We start from the raw sequence: 23,136 nt of genomic DNA, 5'->3' as shown, positions 1-23,136 counted from the left end.
TTGGCTCACAGTGCTGCAGGCTGTACAGTGTGGCATCAACATCTGCTCAGCTTCCGGGGAGGCCTCACGGAGTTTTTACACATGGTAGAAGGTGAAGGAGGAGCAGGCACACCACATGGTGAAAGCAGGAACAGGAGAGTGAGAGAGGTGCCCTCTAAACAACCAGATCTCAAGAGAACTCACTCAGTACCTCGAGGACAGCACCAAGCTACTAGGGATGCACCCTCATGACTCAAACACCTCCCACCAGGCCCCACCTCCAACATTGACAATTACTTTTCAACATGAGATTTGGGCAGAAACAAATATCCAAACTCTGTCACCATTAAATAACAACTCTCTATTCTCTCTTTCTCCTAGCACCTAGCAACCAGCATTCTACTTTCTGTCTTTATGAATTTGATTAGTCTAGGTACGTTGTATAAGTGGAATCATGCACTATTTATCTTTTTGTGATTGGCTTATTGCAGTTAGCAAAACGTCCTCAAGGTACATACGTGATTTAGCATGTTTCAGAATTTTACTCCTTTATAAGGCTCAATAATATTCTATTGTATGTGTATCATATCACATTTTGTTTATCCATTTGTAATCCTCATTGATGGACATTTGAGGTGTTTCCACATTTTGGCTATTGTGAATAACACTGCTATGAACATCAGTGTACAAATATCTCTTGGAGATCTTGCTTTCAATTTTGGGGGACATATTTTTATTTTTTGAGTAACCCTCATACTGTTTTCCATAGTGGCTGTACCATTTTACATTCCTACCAACAGTGCAGAAGTGTTTCAGTTTCTCCACATCCTCACCAATACTTGTGATTTTCGGATAAACATCTTAACGGGTATAAGGTGGTATCTCATTGTGGTTTAAATTTGCATTTCCTTAGTGACTAGTGAAGTTGAGTATCTTCTGTGCTTGTTGGTGATTTGTGTATCTTCTTTGGAGAAATGTGTATTCAACTTCTCCCATTTTTTGTTGGGTTTTGTTTGTCGAGTTGTAGAAATCTTTCATGTTGTCTATTGACTCCTATTAGATATATGATTTGCAGATATCTTCTCCCATTCCTTAGGTTTCCTTCATTTTATTGATTTTGTCTTTTGATATACCAAAGTTTAAAATTAGTTTGTAGTCCGACTTGCCTGTTTGAACTGTGTACATTTTTTAATGGTGGAAAAAATAAACAGAAAACTAATGCTTTGTGGCACATGAAAGTTATATGAAATTCAAAGTCCATAAACAAAGATTATTGGAACACAGCCATGTGATTCATATAAATACATATGTAAGTACTATCTACGATTGCCTGCATGCTACAAGGGCAGAGTTGATTAGTTGGGCACACAAAGTTTAAAACATTTTCTATCTCGCTTAAAAAAAATTTTTTTTTTGAGACAGGGTCTTGCTGTGTCACCCAGGCTAGAGTGCAGTGGCAATCATAACTTGCTGCAACCTTGGACATCTGAGCTTAAGTGATCCCCCTGCCTCAGCCTCCCAAGTAGCTGGGACTACACGTGCATGCCACTATGCCTGGCTAATTTTTATTTTATTATTTTATTTTATTTTAGTAGAGCCAAGGTCTTGCTATGTTGCTCAGGCTGGTCTCAAACTCCTTGGCCTCCCAAAGTGTTGGGATTACAACTGTGAGCCACTGTGCCCAGCTCTATCTTGCTTTTCAAGGAAGAAGTTTGCCAACACCAGTATTAGGCCACAGTTGCTATTCTTGTTTTTTTCAATGCCTAGTGTGGCATTTTGGGTAGATTATAGATTGGTAATAGGAGTTCCACCTACTACCCCTCCTGACTTATTTAGGTAGTAGTAAACAACTTAATAAAAGTGAGGAGGCTGAATAAAGCAGATACTAGTGCCTTGGAGGTTTTCTCTTGCCCTAACAGGGTACACTGCTCTTAGTAATGCTCTCCATGACAGATCTGAGGCCCCAGAAGAAGAAGGCTGTAGCTGCAGGGTTGGGCCAACAGAGCACTCGGTCCATGAGGCAAAGCGGGCAAAAGCTGGAGCAGCAGGAGGGCTTAAGGGCAGCCTCGTTCTTTTAAATTTCTCAGAAGCATCCATACTGCAGATCCTCTTTGAGAACTGATCAAGTTGCTCAATCCTGTAGGGAATGAGTTCTCAAGCAGTGAAGAGGGGTGACATTCATATGTGATGACTATTTCCCACAGACTCCTATTGAAGCAGCTCTGTGGGCTTGGGCTTCCCTGGGCTTTGAGACGTTTGTGTGTATTCGGTCTTGCCATCTGATAAGATGGAAGACAGCATGATCTCGTCACACATCAGCTACTCCTCAGCACTCACTTTTTCTGATTTTGTAGCATATTTATCAAACTCTTCTTTGTGGCTTTCTACGTGGACCCTTTAGCTGGTCATGTGCAGAACAATGGGGGCAGTGTGGGCCTCACTCCTGTTCCATGGTGTTCGGGATAGCTGAGCCTCGGTGTGCCTGAAAGAGGAAGGAGAGCAATGAGGAAAGGAAAGAGAGCAGACATACTATGAGGAATTAGCAAGAGAGAACCTGTTTTGTGCTGGGCCTCTTCTTTAGGTAAATCACAAAATATGCCCTTCTTAAGTAATATCCAACTAAGGAGTGATAAAATGTACCGTTTCTTGCCCAGGATGTATAAAATAGAGTCCATCCTATTCCTTCTCAAGTTCTTTTCTTTCATTAACATTTTCCCCCAACATCTAGTCTTCAGTAATTTTTGCTTTTGTGTCTATTTTCTGATTTTGCAGTTTCTTTTGCTTTGGATGATTATAAATTTAAACTGGGTAGCGAAAAGTAGAATTATTTAAGATATGATTCACAGACACACTTCCAGTCCTTAAATGGTTTGTTAGTGATCTGAGATGGTATATAGAGCTTGTTCCAGAATGTAACCCAACGACATCACTAAGCACATTGCTTCACTCAGCTGACATTTATTTTTCTGGTGGCAACTTTCTTAATGAAGGAAGGGGTGGTGTCGACTCGTTATCTTGTTGCAACTGGCATTTGAGCACCAATGTGGTAAAAGTCGTTGTTTTCCAGAACTTTCCACAAAAGTGAGGCCACTATGAATATGAAATGACAATTTAAAATCTCTATGAATTACATTAATTTACTTTGGACTCTGCAAAGTATCATTACTTTTAAAAGAGACTCAACCCAAAATACTTCTCAGGGAGAATGGGATAAAAAGCCAAAAGAATCTGTGTGTTGACTAAAGATTTTGAGTCGAAGGCCACCTGTTGAGGTCAGGGACTTTTTTTTTCTTTTTTAACTTTAGCTCACCCCATCCAACATAGCATCTATTAGAGTTAACTGCATTAGGCAGATACTAACTAAGAGCTTGTTGAATGCAATCCTCTTTCTTTTTTCAAACTAAACATTTTCTGTGTCTTGTATGAAGAATGACATGACTGAAGTTTCTGAAGAACGTTGGTGAGCATGCAGTGACTTGGGTCCCTGACGCCTTCTCACCCCTTGCCGGTGGAGGCCTGATGAGTCTGGTGCCCTTTGCAAGAGGTACTTTGGGTTTCATCATTCTCTCAGTGTAAGGGAGACTTTCTCATCAGAAGACGTTTTAGTTTTCTCTTTCTAACATTTAACTTTCAAACAGGAATCACATGTACCCTTAACCCCAAGTTTTATACTTTCCCCAGTGATTTTTTTTTAAAACATTATAGTCAACATACTTGAAATTCTGAAAGTTCTTTAAAAAACAAAAACAAATCCCAAACTCGTTAAAGAGTGGAAAAAATAACTTGACAAAGTAAAATAATCAATTGCAAGTTGGTGAACCTTTAAAGAGCATTAATTCAATTGGATAAACTGCAGTTAAATAACTTTTATCAAGCAAACTGGGTTAGGTGGTTAAAAGCAAGAAAAAAAAGAGTCCTAAAAACATACAGTGGGTAGCAGTTTATGTGTCAAGAAAAACTGAGAGAATTTTTGAAGCTCTAATGTCTAGCAGATAGCACTTAAATCATTTTTCTCCAAACTTCAGTCATAATACTTCAAAGAGTTATAGCCATAATACAAATTTTTAGACTAAGAAGTGGTGTTTGAAGTTATTTTATAGGATTTTGCTGTAAGGGCTTCAATTGATTTGTAGTAAGATAAAAGAAGAAAACTTTATTTTCGAAGCTTTGTCGGAAAAAGCTTACCTCCCATTGGTTGTTCTGCCAATATGCCTGCGGGGCATGATGATGTAGACACTGATATTATATACTTATATGAACTGAGCAGTGTACACCTCCTGCTGTTTGTGTTACGGTTAAAACCTGTCACAAAACTGGTGGTGATTTATTAAATGTTTAATGAAGTAAGACAAAAACTTCAATAACTACAAACAGAAAAGTAGAACATCACATTAAAATATAATATTACACATTACATTTCTATTTTTCTTCCCAATTTTTACTTGCTAAAAATGATAAGGGCACATTTGGAAATTCAGACAGCATAATAGAAATACTGAGAAGTATGCCTGATGTTAACAAAGAATATGCTTTAGTTTTATGCTTTACTTTCTTTTTCTTCTCTATAAGAGAAAAAGAAAAAAAAATCTCTGTTCTGGAGAAAAAGAATATTCAAACCTTGCTTACTAGTAATTTCTTCATTAGATTTCTATTAATAGTATTTAAACTACACCACTATCCATGTAGAACTAGATGACAATTTTGAAGTGTGGAATTAAATGTGCTGTATTTTTTTTTTTTTTTTTTTTTTTTGAGATGTGGTCTCATTGTATTGCCCTGGCTGGAGTGCAATGGCACTATCTCAGTTCACTGCAACCTCCACTGCCCAGGCTCAAGTGATCCTCCCATCTCAGCCTCCCAAGAAGCTGGGACCACAGGTATGAGTGACCATGCTCAGCTGATTTTTGTACTTTTTGTGGAGATGGGGTTTCATCATGTTGCCCACACTGGTCTCAAACTCCTGAGCTCAAGCGATCTGCCCACCTCGGCCTCCCAAAGGGCTGGAATTATAGGCATGAGCTACCATGACTGGTCTGCTGTATCTATTTTAGAATATTCTATTTAAATATTGCCCTAATGAACTTTTCTAAGTCCACACATATGAAAGTGTATGATAATAAACAATCACAGAGATGCCTGAAATTTTGTCTTCTTAAAATAGATTTTATTTTCTTCCTTTATAGAATCTAGGATCTCATTTTAATTTTAAAAAGGGGGTTTTTATATAGCTTATCTAGCAGCCTGTATGTACCAAGCTAATGTCCATTCCTTGTGCATGTGTGGAGTAGGGAGGGAAGGAAGCGAGATAGCTGCTATTTTCATTTCATTATTATATTGTTCTCCTCTCACTACGTATATATATTACACCTCTTTCTTTCCTCCATTTAATAGCTTTGCAGTATTAATTTGCATTATAAGTGATTACTTATGTTTATTGATTCTGATTTACTTAATCCTTGTAATGGAGATTCATACACTAGATGAAGATGGTATTTTGGAAGTACAAAAATATTGATTTTGTTTTAAGCATAAAATGCCTATACAACTATATAAACATCTTGCTTGTATTAAAATTTCTCAAAGGTCTTGCCTTTATGTTATCAGATACAGCCTGGCTTACTAGAGGGTCATTTCTCCTTGGGCTTACTTGATATGGACAAAAAAAATATAATCCAATAAAATGATTAAATGATTTACTTGGGAGAGGGATGGCATACCAATTAATTGATAAGCTGAATTTTTCACTTTTTAACTGTTCTCTACTTTTAGTAGATTTAGAGGACACAATGAATCTATCTAGAAGTTTTAGCTTCCAAATTTTTGCTTCTTTTATTCATATTTATTCACAGAACATCAACTGAATACCTACTGTGCATGTCCTGTGGGGGAATAGCAATTAGAAAAACAGGTAAGATCTCTGTTCCTGGAATTTACAGTCTAATTAAGGAGACATAAAAAAGCAAAAGCAAAAATTTTGTAAGACATCCTATGAAGAAAGCAGTGCTGTTATTAAAAATTTGGAATTCTTCAAATCAATCAACATAGAGCGACTCATGCTAATATCATAAGGGCTGATAACTGAGCAGCGAAGGGAATGCTCACACACTTGCAATTGACCACACAACTCAAGTATTTTTTGTAATTCTAATTATTTCCATTATCTAAATATATCAAGTAAACTTAACTATGGGGTAATCTAATCAATTAATTATTGATCATTAAGAACTACTGGTCTGGTTAAAAAGATTGTGTGACTGTTTCTATCTTAAATCAGTACTTATTCATATTTTTGCTTCACCATTTTAAACAATTTTCCTGTAAGTACAATTATTTTTTATCTAAAAATTAGAACTTGGGCTATTCATTATTTAAGAACGAATCTCGGAAATCACTTTGGGGTAATAATGTATTACTACAATTAGTCCTCTAATTCTTCCCCAAAGATAGAACTATCTATAAGTAGTTTGGATTTAATCTAGTATATTGAGATAGATTTAAATCTTCATTTGGAAAAGTTCTTTGAACATAATGTTAAATAGTTAATTTACACATCAACCCAGAAACAGAGGGGTAGAGTGGGCCTAGAAAGGGGCGGGAGGTCTTGAGCCTTGGTTTCTCGGCCTGATCTTGCAACAACTCTGTGAACCGTGAGCAAATTTGTTCAACTCAATGTTTTATTTCATATAGGCCATTCAAATCTTCACAAAAAGTGACTTGTCCTTAAGGACATTAATGCTATTTATTTATAAGGAAAAAACAATTTTATTAATAGTATATGATGAAATAAAGTCACAGTAATAAAGAGGTGTCAACTAGGAATTGTCATTCTTCAGATTATGTGTAAATCATATAGAGATGAGAAAATCTGAAAAAGCTCCACACAGGAGCTAGCATGCAAAATAGTCCCTGAAAGTAGACAAAATTTCAATAAGCAAAGATGGATACATGCAGGTTTCTAGGGAGATAGCTTGCCATGAACAAAGGAATGGAGGCAAGTTTATGTCAATTTCAGTGACTCAAAGCTACATACTGTAGAATAAAACATTTTCCACTTCTCCCCTAGTATTTCAATATTCTCTTTTACTTCGTGTGTTATTTGAATTTAAAGTTGCATTTTGAATTCTTCTCTTAATTGTTCTGCACCAGTGCATGGGAATACAAAATCAACTTTGACAAAACACTCCACACATAGGTGCACAGTAAATATTTGTTCAATAAATGAATTTAAAAAATGAGTCTTTGTTCCCAATTCTATGTTTTCCTTCCTTCCAGCTTCTTTTTGGCCCTGAGAAACCAGCAGCTCAAAGTTCTTAGAAACAGAAAAGTGATTCAGAAAAGTCATTTTAAAGCAGGTCCTTTTAGCGCTCAGTCTCCATGGAAGAAACCTAATTTATGTCAGCTTTGGGTTACACTACAGGAGGATTACCCTCTTGTTCCTGAGGTACTTCTCAGTAAAACTGAGAAAGTTTGTAGTTCATCACTTTTTCTTTTGTTACTTCCTGTGGCTACTGGAGAGATAGTTAAGGGTGCTACAGTGAGAGCAAGCTAGCCAAGGGGCAAAACAAAGGCAATTGTCTTGGGAGAGCTCTAATCCACTCATTTAAGAAAAAAGAGACCCTTTGGTTCCTGGGCTTCTAGCGTTGCTTTCACCCGAATCTCATTCAGTTAGCTTGGTTTCATGACTTCCATATGTCTGACAGGATAATTCTGCACTATCCTAATGCAGCCAACAGATATGTCTAGGGAGGCCAATGGCATTAAAAAATTATTTTTGTAAGACACTATAAGCCATGTTTCTAAAAATTTTAAACCATCTTTATTTGTTTGTATTTTTTCATTCAAAAATGTTTTTCACCATATTTAATCAAATTCCAAAAAAAGTAGATTTGAGGAGTTATGGACATTGGTGATGGCTACTCCTGGCCTTGGCGTTCACGTCAAGGTTCCTGTCCTGCCAGCGTGTCACAATGCTGCCAGGGATGGCATTTGTTGTTTGCCCTCATCGCTGTGGGATTCTCACCAAGCACCACTGCGAACAGCTTATTCCTCTACTTCCTCTCCTGACAACTCTGGGGATTTGAGTGGATGCATTGCCAGATTTCCCCAGACTGAGTGCCATACTCAAACAATTGGAGCTAAAGACACCCTTCCACATTATACTTTGGCACACATTATTGGTATCTGCAGGTAGTTTTATGCCTTATTAGTAGGTGGAATTTTAGAAAGGCATCACACTGCTTTTAAATACCTTCTGTACTTCACAGATTCATCATAACAGTCACCCAAATTGACAGAAAAATTTCAACCTTAATTTGCTTAGCAGTCGTGGAAGATCACACAGTGTGAATGGCTCCTCTGAATGAGCTATAATTGTTTTGTTATATCCATGTATCACCCTTCTCAGAAAAGGAAGGAATCTATAACAAGACAGCCTGTTGAGCCTGCTAAATGAGAAAAATGAAGCTTAATTAAAAGATCTGTCTTTGCAATAAGGAAAGAGAGAGTGTGTGTGTGTGTGTGTGTGTGTGTATTCCTCATTATGAAAGATGCTGGGATAAATATTTCAATCATACTTTTATAATTATTTGCAAGCACAACATATGGCATGCAGGGCTTCATTACGTAACCTACATTGCTGTGTTTTATTTTGCCTGTGTCAATAGGAAATGTAGCAGAAAATGGTTGGCCAGCTACTATGGAAATCCAGAGCTACATTATTAAAATCGGCAACATCCACTGCTAGGATAAGAATGCAAATATATGCAGCACTTTTCTTCTTGCTTAGTCCACAGGACATCTAGTGGTAAGCTGTGCAGTAGCAGCAACTTGCTGAGGGTTCTTTTAGTCTTTGCTGTTACCAGTACTTTCGGGATGCCAATCCTTTATCACACTGCTGGGAAAACAGAAAACTGACCATCTGTCCCAATTGCAAACTGTTTTATGGAAAATAAGCACAAGCTGATCAGTCAGATTAAAAAAATCAAATGGCATCTCTGTAATTTGAGTGGAAAGAGGACTTTAAAAGAAATTTAGATATAAACCGTAGATTATTAAAGCAACAAGTTTTGAGTTTCGATAATACTATAACATTCTCAGGGATAACTTCTCTTTCCTGAACATCATGATGAACTTTATAAGTAATCCCATTGTTTGTTGTTCTCAGAGTTTTGCTTTCAACATTTTCTATGTCTACTTAGGCAGGATTATTTTTTAAAGATAATATAAAATAATAAATATATTTTATGTAATCATTACTAATTGTTTAGTGTTTGGCCTCAAATATCTAGGAATATTGCCTTATTAATTGTCTTTCCATCATGTACTTCCACTATGTAATATGTAGATGAAAATGGGACCTCTAAGAAATGAATAACATGCAATGAACAATGTCCAAAAGGCAGGGCATTTTCTTCTGCATGAATTGCAAGAATTTGGTGTCCCAAACGATTTCAGAAATCTCTATGATTGCATTCCTTTCATTGCATTTTAAACCAGTATCTAACATAATTATGGACACAAACTCTTATGATGTGGCTATTAGTAGGTTAATTAGGTAATAACGAAAAAGATGCCATAGCTTGGCATAGAGTTAGCACAGTAGGATTTGTTTCAGCATGAAATGAAGTTGAGTGTTAAAAATTCAATCTTTATGTGCTAACATGCATGAGCATACCTTGTTAATTATTACCAAAGGATTCTTTCTACTTCTGAGCACTAACAAATTAGTAATTCAGAAATAGATTATGTTTTATAATCTATACATGCAGATCAGTTTGATAAAGTACACAAGATGTAAAAATCATGTAGCATGTTAGTATAAATACTATATACAGTATAACAAACTAGGTTTGAAGATTATAATATGGAATGCTAATGTTTTAAATAAATGATGTAGATATTATTTTCAGTTTTTAAACTTATTTTAAAGTGAAAAGCATTCAAATCTGTGTATAAAAGTATATATTTATTATTATTGTTGCCTTCTCAATCCCTATTTTATTATCATTGATATTTTATCAGCACTGAAGATCAATTGCTTTTGAAATTAATAGTTGTAATTGAACCGCTGATGTTGGTTTGCAGAAATAGTGCTAACCTATGACACATTAAATGAAGTGTGCAAATACAATTACTGAAGTAGTGTCTACATTTCATAATATTTTGGTATCATTCACATCTATAAGTCCCCATGGAAGCATCTGACTTATGTCAGCTTTGGGTTACACTACAGCAGGATTACCCTCTTGTTCCTGAGGTACTTCTCATGAAACGGAGAAAGTTTGTAGCTCGTCACTGTTTTTCTTTTGTTACTTCCTGTGGCTACTGAAGAGACAGTTAAGGGAGCGATAGTGAGAGCAAGCTAGCCAAGGGGCGAAACAAAGTAAAAAAAAGTTGACTACAAAAACTACAGTGAAAGTGAGATTATCTGCTTCATTATTGGTGACTCTAATTTGAAATGAATAGCCAAATAGGAGACAATCATATGAAACAATTTGGTTTGTTGGAAATGAAATAATTACTTAATCATCTGTTTTGTATAAATAAGGCACTGAGGTTCACAAACTCATGTTTGTGAGATGGTATTTAAATACTCCGTACAGACTGGTTTCTGAGAACTATTTTATTATGCTGTCTTGTATATATTATGTAATATGACAGACAGGTGAGGCATGTGAATATGACCTGGTGGCACTAGGAGGCCCAACCAAAAGTAACCCCTTTCCCCACTCATTCAGAACCAGTTGAGACATAAGCACAAGGATCAGGAAGATTGAATTCAAAATCTTAGCTTTTTGGCGTATTATAACTGATAAAACTCTACTGGGGAAAGCTTTTGGCAAAGTGGGTTTGCTAATAGTTTATCCTAATTAATCCGGCTTAACTATCTGGTCACAGAGGTCTTACTTCCCCTGTGTCTAATGAAGCAGAGAGATCAGATGAGAGTGTACCTTCCCTATGGATAGGCAGAACCCATGCATACAGGAGAGAAGGGTAGGGCTGAGCAGAGCTGCACTTGCTCAATACGTCTCTGAAACTTACCAGTCAGTCTTCTTTCAAGGTAGCTGCTATGGACTGAGTCATGTCTTCTGACCCGCTTTCCAAATTCATATATTGGAAGATTGGTAGGCTGAGGCAGGTGGATCACTTGAAATCAGGAGTTCAAGACCAGCCTGACAAACATGGTGAACTCCATCTCTGCTAAATATACAAAAAAAATTTTTTTTACAGGCACATGCCTGTAATTTCAGCTACTTGGGAGACTGAGGCAGAAGAATCGCTTGAACCCTGGAGGTAGAGGTTGTAGTGAGCCAAGACCATGCCTTTGCACTCTAACCTGGGCAACTAGAGTGAAATTCCATCTCAGAAAACAAACAAACAAAACCAAAATTGATATATTGAAGCCCTGACCTGCAATGTGACTGTATTTAGAGATAGAACCTTTAAAGTGGTAATTAAAAGTAAAAGAAGCCATTAGGGTGGGGCTCTAATTCTATAGGACTGGTGTTCTTAGAAGAGACATCAGGGATGCTCACACGCAGTGAAAAGGCCATGTGAGTACTCAGCAAGAAGACAGTCATCTGCACGCCAAGGAGAGAGGCCCCAGGAGAAATCATTCCTGCAGGTACCTTGATCTTGTAGTTCCAGCCTTCAGAGCTGTAAGAAAATAAATGTCTGCAGTATTTTGCAATGGTAGCTATAGCAGACTAATATAGGAGCCGAGAGTGTTACTCCAGAGGAGGTGCCTCCATGTAGAATTACTAGGAGTGGGGGATGAGTTTTATTCTGGCATAAGCTGTTGTTTCGCAGTTCTCCGTCCTGTCTCCTGGACTGGATTGGGGTCTAAAGTTTAAAGACTATGTATTCTGCTTCTTTATCTTGGTCAAGTTAATTAGCACATATGTACTCAGTAAATACTTCAAGATTAATAATGCTTTTTTCTTTATAGAGTTTTCCGCTTTTTAAATTTTGTTATTTTCTTTTCCCTAAAAGCTATGTGTTACACTACCTGTGACCGTCTTCATTAGTAGTGCAAGGGAAATAAACCTCCAGCTAGAAAACTCTGCTTCTAAGGGAGAAAATTAATTATTGTGAATTTATATTATATCCCCTTTATTCAATGTAAAATTTTTGCCAAAAGAATTGCAATGTGAACACTAGATAATCTAATTGCAGTTACCAAGAAAATATAGTTGCTTGTGGGTTTGTGTTCAATGTGTAACTGGAGCCCATTTAGCATTTTTAAACAACTTTTTATTTTCAGACATATTCAGATTGTTTTAAAAGTTGCGAAACAGTGCTGTTTTTATATCCTCCTCACCAGAATCCCCTAATGTCCACATATTATATAGCCATAGTGTAATTACAGAAACAGGGAAATTAATATTGATACAATCTATTAACGAGTCTCCAGACCTTATTAGAAGTTGACCAGTTTTCCCAGACATTTACCACCTTGCACTTAGTTGTCCACAGTTTTCCCTAATTGTGACATGATCTTTCATGACCTTGATGCTTTGGAAGAGTGCCGGTGGGTCATTTTGTAGAATATCTCTCATTTCCTTTTGCAGTTTTCTCATGATTAGATTTAGATTTTGCATTTTTGGCTAGAATACTCAAAGTAAGGTGACATTCTCAGCGTATCATATCAGGTGTGATGTCAATATAATTTATTATTACCTGTGATCATAACTTGAAATACTTGGTAAAGGTGGTGTTTGCCAGGTTTCTTCATTGTGAAGTACTTTTTCTCCCTTTTTAATCAATAAGTGTCTTCTGGGGAGATACTCTGAAGCTATGCAATTATTCCATTTTTTATCATACATTTGTCCCCTATTTTAGCATCTATTGATGATTCTTGCCTGTAACACTTATTTCTATGGTATTTGCGTAATGGTAATTTTTAAGTTTCATCATCCTTTTACTTTATGAATTGGAGTCCTACAGAAAGAAAGAGCAGCCTCTTCTCTCATTTGTTTTATTTCTATTATGGATATAAAGATATAAATTAGGATTCATGAATACTTCTTTTTTCTACTTGTTGCAATTCAATACCATCAATTATTTTGTTGCAGGAGCCCATTTAAAAATGTTTTAAATATACAAATTTTAAATGTTGATAAAGTCGCTCTTCTAAAACGAATTACAGTAGCTCCTCCTTTTTTATAGTTTTGGTTACCTGAAGCCAACTGTGGTCAGAATATAAGTTAAGTACAACAGGATACAGAGAGACAGAGAGAGATCGCATTCATATAACTTTTATTACAGTATATTCTTATAATTGTTCTATTATTATTAATCTCTTACTGTGCCTAATTTATAATTAAACTTTATCATAGGTATGTATGTATGGGGGGAAACATAGTATATACGAGGCTCCGTACTGTCCACTATCTGTGGTTTCTGGCATCCACTGGGGATCTTGGGATTATCATCTACAGATAAGGGGGAACTACTATAATATTAGACTTCAGACTTGAAATGATGTGGCTAACGTGTCCTGAAGTAAATGTGCTAGTTGCTTTGAAAAGTAAAAATAGTAAAAGATAGTCTATGCCCTCAATGAATTAGTATAATAATTGAGGAGAGAAAAAGACACCTCAAAAGATACAATGATATTACATTTGTATAGTAGCACAGCAAGAGACAATGTGCATTTGATCACACAATGAGGCAGTAAGTGTTTAAGCACTAAGGACGGGGAGAACGCTGCTGTGCATCCTGCCAAGAGCTGACCACCAAGGGCCTGTTCAGCAAAGGCCTGTGTCTCATGCTACTCTGAGCTGGAAGAAGATTATAAAGTGAATACCGTATTTCCTGAACAAAACAAAGGAAGAATATTCCTCCTCGTGTCTTCTTCCCACTCACTATTTTCCTTAAGGGTGAATTTTGAGCATTTATATCTTTGGGAAATTTCTTCTTATCCTTTAAAACCCATCTTAAAAATCACCACCTCTTGGAACAAACCTACAACTCCCTGATATAAATACTTGTTTTTTGTCCCGGTGCGCCTGTGGTTCTTTACGTGGGTACCTGCTTTAGATCTTACCATGCAGTTGCAATTTACCTGTCTCTGCTCATAGTTGCCACCTCCATTGAACTGAAACCTCACGGAGGACCGCGGCTCTGTCTTACACAGTATTATGCATCTGGCTCTAGCTGGAACTGTGTCTGGAAGAGAGCAGGTGCTTGGTAAATGCTTGTTGAATGAATGCACGGTAGAACAATGAAACATTTTCACAAATATTCCCACTTCTTTCAAGACCGTATTTTATTATATTTCCATGAATTGCCAGCATCACAGGTCAGCTTTTTGGTATGAGGTACTTTGTTTTAGACCACAGTGGTCATATCATTGAGTACATTTATTCCTGTTATTGAATGTTAGTTCTGGAAATGGTTGAATTGAATATCAATGTTGTAGTACTTGGCATAGGTTACAGGATCATAGCATAGTGAGGATGACAAAAATGTTTCATTTTCCTTTTAAAACAATTCTGGGTGATATTAAATCTGTTGCTGCATTTAATATTTCAACTTTTGAGTATGGGAAAAAGTAAGTCAATAAATATATGTACTTTATTTTGTAAAATAGTTTTGTCATGAAAATGTCCTGTTCTAACTTTAAAGTTTTGTAATTGCACATTTAAATGCTTTTGAATCTACTCTAAGGAGTGCTATTTTGTTAAGTGAAAAAAAATTCTAGTTCAGCTAATTTTCAATATACCTGAGTTAATATATAAGATTTAATATTCTAGGTTTTCTTTAAAAAAAACTCTCCTAAATTGAAAATATTACTTGATGTTTCTAGAAGTAAAAATAATAATGTAGAGAAATTCTCATGATTACAGTGAATGATATTTTAAAATATTGAGATAACTGGGAAACATAAATCTCAAATTATTTCACTGAAGACAAATTTAAGATTTTTTTTGTATAAATTCAAGGGATACAAGTGCATTTTAATTACATGGATATATTACATAGCGGTTAAGTCTAGGCTTTTAGTGTAACAACCACCCAATAAGATACCTGGTACCCACTGACTAACTTCCACATTCTGTGTCCATGTGTACACATTATTTAGCTCCCACTTGTGAGAATATGTGGTATCTGACTTTCTGCATTGTTTCACTTAAGATAATGGCCTCCAATTTCATTCATGTTGCTGCAAAATACATAATTTTACTCTTTTTTAAATGACTGAATATATCCCATTGTATATAGAGACCACATTTTTTTAATCCAGTCATCCACTTAGGTTGATTCCATATCTTTACTATTTTGAATTGTGCTGCGATAAACAGAAGAGTGCTGGTATCTTTTTGATAAAATGACTTCTTTTTCTTAGTAGTGGGCTTGCTGTGTGAAATGGTAGTTCTAGTTTTAGTTCTTTGAGAAATCTTTACATCATTTTCCATAAAGGTTGAAATAATTTACATTCCCATCAACAGTGTATAAGCGTTCCTTTTTCTCTGCATCCTCACCAATATCTGTTATTTTTTGATTTTTAAATAATAGCCATTCTGATTGATATAAGAAAATATCCCATTGTGGTTTTAATTTGCATTATTCTGATAATTAGTGACACTGAGCTTTTTGGCCATTTGTATGTCCTCTTTTGAAAAATGTCTATTGAGATCTTTTGTCTACTTTTTAATATGGCTATTTGTTTTTGTTTTGTTGAGTTGAGTTCCTTGTAGATTCTGGGTATCTCCTATCAGAGGCATAGTTTGCAAATATTTTCTTCCATTCTGCAGGTTGTCTGTTCACAATGTTGACTATTTTGTTTGCTCTGCAGAAGCCTTTTAATTTAATTCAGTCCCATTTGTCTATTTTTGGTTTTGTTATCTTTTTTAGGTCTTAGTCATGAATTCTTTGCCTAGACCAATATCCAGAAGAATTTTTCCTGTTTTTTTCTAGTATTTTTATAGTTTCACATCTTACATTTAAGTCTTTAATTCATCTTGAGTTAATTTTTGTATACAGTGAGAGACAGTGGTCCAGTTTTATTCTTCTGCATATGGCAATTCATTTTCCTAGCACCATTTATTGAAAAAAGTGTCCTTTTCCCAGTATATACTTCGGTCAATTTTGTCAAACACCAGTTGGCTGTAGACATATTGGCTTTATTTCTGTATTCTCTATTCTGTTCCATTGATCTATGTGTCTGTTTTTATACCAGTACCTTTCTGTTTTGGTTACTATAGCCTTGTAGTATATTTGAGATCAGGTAATGTGATGCCTGAAGCTTTGTTCTTACTGCCTTGCTTTGGTAGTTCAGGCTTTTGCAGGGGGTTCCATATTCATTTTAGAATTGTTTTTCCTAATTAAAAAAAATAATTTTAATTATTTTTGGTATTTTGATAGGGATTGCATCAAATCCATAGATTGATTTGGGCAATATGGTCATTTTAATGATGTTAATTATTCTGACAAATTTAAGATTTAAGTTGTGTCTTTAAAACCCAGGAACCTACAATTGTTACCTATAGGACAGAATTTTATTTTTATTTATTTATTTATTTATTTATTTATATGAGACAGAATCTTACTCTGTCGCCCAGGCTGGAGTGCAGTGGCATGATCTCAGCTCACTGAAACCTCTGCCTCTCAGGTTCGAGCAATTCTGTCTTAGCCTCCTGAGTAGCTGGTATTATAGGCCCTCAGCACCACACCCAGCTAATTTTTGTATTTTTAGTAGAGACCCAGTTTCACCATGTTGGCCAGGCTGGCCTAGAACTCTTCACCTCAAATGATCCGCCCACATTGGCCTCCCAAAGTGCTGGGATTACAGGCATAAGCCACTGTGCTCAGTTACCTATATAAAAAAAATTAATCTTGATTGGTTGACCCACATTAAAAAAATAATAATTACTTAATTCCTTAGGCTCCACGAAGAATTAAAAACACAATACATAGAAACTAAACAGCATTGAGCATTTCAGGTGGATGTAATAATTAAATAAATTTATTTGAAAATGAAGTATTTTGCCTTAATTACCCAGCATTTGCTTTAAAAAATTAACTCCTCTGTTATTACAAGTACTACTGAATTACATGAAAAAAATAATAAAAAATTAAGAGTTTGTTTTTGGTACATGGTTTTATTACAGAGGATTCTAGCAAATGATCATGCTTAATAAATACATTCATTAGTGTAAACTTGTAAAGCTGTTATTTGAGTCTGCTGACCTAACCAGGCTTTAAAAATCAAACGTACCCTTTTCAAATATTATACATGGGCCTATTTCCACAACCAGAAAGATCTGACAGTTTCTCTCCAGCATCTTGCCTTTGTACAGTTGCACTTTGAATCTAATGAATACCAAAGGTGAGTTTGCACAACTAGGAAAAACATCTATTTTATACATCTTTTCACAGAGGAATAGGTCTGTAGTGTTTAGGGACTATATATCATATGCTATGCTTGATACTTGAATGGAAGTTGTGGGCTTTTTCCCAGCAATTTATTACAGAAAGTACAGATATTATACTGTCTTCAAGATATTAGACTTCCATGGAAGCAGTGTTTAGTTTCCTCAGAGAGGCCTGGATAGTGTCCATGGGGTCCATGGGCCCCCTTCTTGTCTGTTTGTATCTCAGGTCATGTGGTTACACTGTTTCTGGGAGGGTGAGAGGAATGAGATTGTGTCTCTGAAGAAGCCCAATCAAATACAGATGTGTTGCCAGTTTGCATCATTTAGTAGTTTTCATTTCTTCTTTCCTTAAGAGTACCTACCTAACTATATCACAAGGCATCCTGGGATTGATGCAATGAATACCATAGACAAGAATTGTAATAACTGCAATGGGAGAGCTAATGTATATATACATTTATAGGTGTTGTATGTTTAGATAATTAGAAAAGGCATATATATATATATATATGCCATTCATATAGACACACATAAACGCTGTCAAAAATATATATATATATATATGCATACACAACAATGTGTGTGTGTAGATGAGGCCAACTAATTTGGAATGCCAGAAAGGGCGTAAGACATGACACCAAAGATCTGAATTCCAATTTCACTTCTGCCACTTAGAACCAGGTCACGCTGGATAAATGCCTTCAAGTTCTGAGCTCCAGTTTAATGCTATGTGAAAACAGTGTTTTTTTATATTTATCCTAGCTACATTCTCTGACAGAATTATAAGAATCAAATGGGATTTTTTATGTGAAAGAATTTTGTCAGGTGTAAAGGACTTGTTCAATGTATGTTAACGTTCATTGACTCATTTTCTAAAGCAACTATGATGTGCCGTACTGAAAATATGTACAAGACACAGCCCTCACACACTGTCTTCAATTAAGTTAGCCTAGGTGGGTGTGGGAGCTGAAGGGAGCGGTTAGGTAAACAGAAACTTTATATGCAGTATGATAAGCCTGATATTAAATTCATATCAGTGTAAGTTATTTAGAAATAGAGAAGTGACTTGTAGCTCACTGTGTAGGAAGAAAGAGGATCAGAAGAAAGTTTCTTGAAGAGACATTGCCTGGGCTCAGGCTTCAAGAGTGAGCAGGGGTTAAAGGGGTAACGTAGGAAGAATCAGAGAACAAAAGCCATTTCAAACAGAGAAACAGCATGGACACAGATAAGGAAGGCATGAACTATGTAGGGAACCAATCAGTATTTCATTATTGTTGGGTAGTAAACAGTAAAGAGCATCAGGAAGTGGTAGGAAAAGTGAGGAGCTGCTCGGGGTGAGCTTATTCCAGGGAAGAATGAAAACCACTGAACGGTTGCAAGCAGAAGAGTCGCATGGACAGATTCCCATTTTAGGTAAATCAGTCTAGCACTATGCGTATGATAGACTTAAGGGTGGTAAGACTGAAGGGAGAGAGACCTGCTAAGAGGCTCTTGTCATAGAATGAGTCAAGGTTTCTTAGCCTTGGCATTATTTACATTTTGGGCTGAATAGTTTTTTGTTCAGGGATTGGAGAGAGCTGGTCTGTGCATTGTAGGATTTTTGCATCCAGTTCTTTACTCATTAGATGCTAGTAGTACTTACCTTCCACCTCCAAAGGTGACAACCAAAAATATCTGCAGTTGTTCCTAAATGCCTCCTGCAGAAGCACAATCACCCTGGTGGAGAGCTTCTGGTCTAGAAAAAAGTTACAAAGAAACACTTTGGCACTTGGTAATTGGTAATGGGATTAAAGAATAGATGACAGACTCAAAAAGAGTTTAGGAGGTAAAATGGACTGTTCTAAGTGATAGATTTATTGGAAAGAAAAGAGAGGGAGAAGTCAAGAATGACTTACAGAGTTGGCTTTGTTGACTGAGTGAATGGTTATGTCTCCAGCTGAGAGGTAGAAGAAAAAAGGATGAACACTGAAATGTCTCTCCTCTTTCAATATTTTGGCAACAAGAATGTCACTGAGGTCCTTTATGTTCAGCATCAGTAGGTTTGACAAATATCAAAATTTTATAAACCTTTTACATAACTAGAGTAAATGTGAGGGGAAATTACTGGGGGAAGGGGAGAGGGAGAGAGTAAACGAGTAGCTCTGTTTAACAGATAAGGGACAGTAGGTTTATAGATGAAAATGCCCAGCCCTAGAGAACAGACGAGAAAGACGTATTTGCATAAGCCTTCCAATTTAAGCAGCGGTGATGCAATTGGTTGCTGTAGGGAGAGCATTTTGGGGAGTGAAGTGGGGGAAAATGAAATAGTGGTGAGGTGAGTTCAGTGTAAACAAGCTACAGTAACTGAAGACTTGGTTTATTTTTTATTGTTTATTTATTTATTTTTACAGGTTTGGTTGGGAAGAGGAGAAAGGGTTTTATGGTAACACGCGAAGTCTTGAGGAGTACATTTTTCTCAAAGCGTGAGAGATTTACACTTGTTTGGGGACTAAGGGATTAGGGTATATAGGGGGAGAAAATAGGGAATCCCAGGAATCCCGAGAATAGGAAAGGTGAAAAGAACAGATGAGTTTATGCTGGAATAAGAGGAGGGACATATCTTCTGAGACTGGAGAAGAGACATATGTCATTACTCTATTTAAATTTATAGTTAGGCATTCTGAAGGCTGAGGAAGATCATGACTACTGGCTTACTTTTTGTGATGAGAAAGGACGCTGATTATCTGCTAAGAGTGAGAACAATGGATGTCCTGAAGAGGAGAATAAATATGGAGGAGAACTAAGGAGGAACAAAAAGAAAATAAATAGACAGAGGCAGGGCAGAGCTGCATTTAGAGAATTTGAATTTGGTTTTATGGTTTTTCTAAAGTAACAAACTGATTCCTGGGTGTAGAAGCAGAGACAGTAACTTAGATGGTGATGTAAGTTGGGTTTGCTTTGTGGAAATGATGGAATTACAGGACTGTAAGGAGAATCAAAGGTGTTGATGAGATAGTTGTTCAGATGACCAGTTGTGAGGTTCAGGATGAGGAAGAAAAAGAAGAAAGTTTTGTTTAACTATTTATTGGCAGTTGAAATCTGGGCAAATTGCTAATAGTATTGTTTGTGAAAATATATTTTCTAGTAATATTTCTAATATGGTACTTGGCACATTACAGATACTCAAAAAATATCAGTTTCCTTCCTTATTTCCCTTCAAAAACAAGTAAAAATGTAGAGAAACCAGCACCACCAACTTACTAGCTGTGTGACCTTGAGCAAATGACATAGAGTATTAGTTTCTTTATGTAAAATGGGTATGATAATGACAATTGCCCTTCCTGTTCTATCTCAAGGAGCTACTTTAAAATAGCTGTTGTAAAATGATCAATGTGACATAATCAGTGTAAATTTTAAAGTGCTAGAGAAACCTAAGTTATTACCAGTCTACATTATATAGTAGTCATGTAAATTTCATGTTCTTAATTAGAAGATACAGTTCAGTAATACCTGTGAGCAAAGATATATTCTCCAATATAATACCTTGTCAGAAATGGTTACCAAGGTGAACATAATATAAATGCAATGCATTTTATTGCAGAATGAAGGAAAAAGTATTGTGATAATGTCATGAAACTATTAATATAATTATTATAATGTATGCTACAAGGAGCAAAATGTGATTTCGAAAATAGATGAGAAGTTAATAATGAGGTTTGGTAGGGAATAATCAGGATTACCTAGCTAAATTGGTGGGGAAGTAATAGGGAAAATCTGCTGGCTAAACAGACCCAGGTCAACAAAAGACTGAACTCATGTTGAGGAGATGCTTGTGAACTGGAATATGAATTCTTCTCTCTCAATCCACTTCTAGGAATGGTCATCAGATCCTGTTTTATCCTTCTAAGGGGAGCAGTTACTATATGAAGGCAGGGAGTGAGGAAAAGAGATCATTCCTCTGACAAATCCCTACTTATTACCTAATATAACCAAATCACTTTTGATCCCTCAATTAGCTTTATGAATAGTGTGATTTCAGGAAGTCCAAAGATGTCCTTCCACCTGATTGATGATGTAAGAATTCTCAGACTCAATTAAAATGGAAAGATTTTAGGATAAATTGTTTTTGTACCAGTACCATGCTGTTTTTGTTAATGTAGCCTTGTAGTATAGTTTGAAGTGGAACAGTGTGATGCCTCCAGCTTTGTTCTTTCTGCTTAGGATTTCCTTGGCTATTTTGGGCTCTTTTTTGGTTCCATATGACTTTTAAAATAGTTTTTTTCTAATTCTATGAATAATGTCATTGGTAGTTTTATAGAATAGCATTGAATCTGTAAATTGCTTTGGGAAGTATGGCCATTTTAACAATATTGATTCTTCCTATCCATGAACATGTTTTTCCATTTGTTTGCATTATCGCTGATTTCTTTGAGCATTGTTTTGTAGTTTTCATTGTAGAGATTTTTTTACTCCCTGGTTAGCTGTATTCCTAGCTATTGTATTCTTTTTATGGCTATTATGAATGGAATTGCATTCTTGGTTTGGCTCTTAGCTTTGATGTTGTTGGTATATAGGAATGCTGCTGATTTTTGTACATCGATTTTGTATGCTGAAGCTTTTTTTTTTTGAGACAGAGTTTTTCTCTTGTTACCCAGGCTGGAGTGCAATGGCGTGATCTTGGCTCACTGCAACCTCCGCCTTCTGGGTTCAAGCAATTCTCCTGCCTCTTGCTCAGGGACTACAGGTGCACACGACCATGCCCAGCAAATTTTTATATTTTTAGTAGAGACGGGGTTTCACCATGTTGAACAGGATGGTCTCGATCTCTTGACCTCGTGATTCACCCGCCTCAGCCTCCCAAAGTGCTGGGATTATAGGTGTGAGCCACCATGCCTGGCCCTTAGCTTTGGTGAACTTATTTATCAGGGCCCAAGAAGCATTTGGGCCAACATTTTGTGGTTTCCTAGGTATAGAATCACATCATCTGCAAACAGGGTTAGTTGACTTTCTTTCTTCCAATTTGAATGCCTTTTATTTCTTCCTCTTGTCTGATTGCTCTGACTGGAATTTCCAGTATCATATTGAATGGGAGTGGTGAGAGAGGATATTCTTGTCTTGTCCCAGTTTTCAAGGGGAATGCTTCCAGCTTTTGCCTATTCAGTATGATGTTGGCTATGGGTTTGTCATAGAAAGCTTTTATTATTTGAAAGTATGTTCTTTCAATGCCTATTTTTTGAGGGCATTTAACATGAAGGGATGTTGAATTTTATGGGAAGACTTTTCTACATCCATTGAGATAATTATGTGGTTTTTGTGTTTCTGCTTATGTGATAAATCACAGACATGGAATGAATCTAAATGCCCATCAGTGGTACACTGGATAAAGAAAATATGGTACATATACACTATGGAACACTACACAGCCATACAAACTAATGAAATAATGTCCTTTGCATCAATATGAATGGAGCTGGAGGCCATTATCCTACGTGAACTAACACAGAAAACTAAATGCCACATGTTCTCATTTATAAGTGGGAGCTAAACATTGAGTATATATGGGCACAAAGAAGGAAACAATAGACACCAGGGCCTACTTGAGGGCAGAAGAAGGGAGGAGGGTGAGGATCGAAAAACCACCCATTAGGTACTAGGCTTATTACCTCAGCGATGAAATAATCTGTACATCAACACCCTGTGACACACAATTGATCTATATAACAAACCTGCACATGTACCCCCAAACCTAAAATAAAAGCTAAAAACATAATACATTGAAATTTATGTATACTAGAGAGTG

Source organism: Callithrix jacchus, chromosome 7 (assembly GCF_049354715.1).
Source record: "Callithrix jacchus isolate 240 chromosome 7, calJac240_pri, whole genome shotgun sequence".
In the NCBI taxonomy this organism is placed as follows: Eukaryota; Metazoa; Chordata; class Mammalia; order Primates; family Cebidae; genus Callithrix; species Callithrix jacchus.
The sequence above is the reverse complement of the archived record's forward strand: the minus strand, read 5'-3'. Positions refer to the sequence as shown.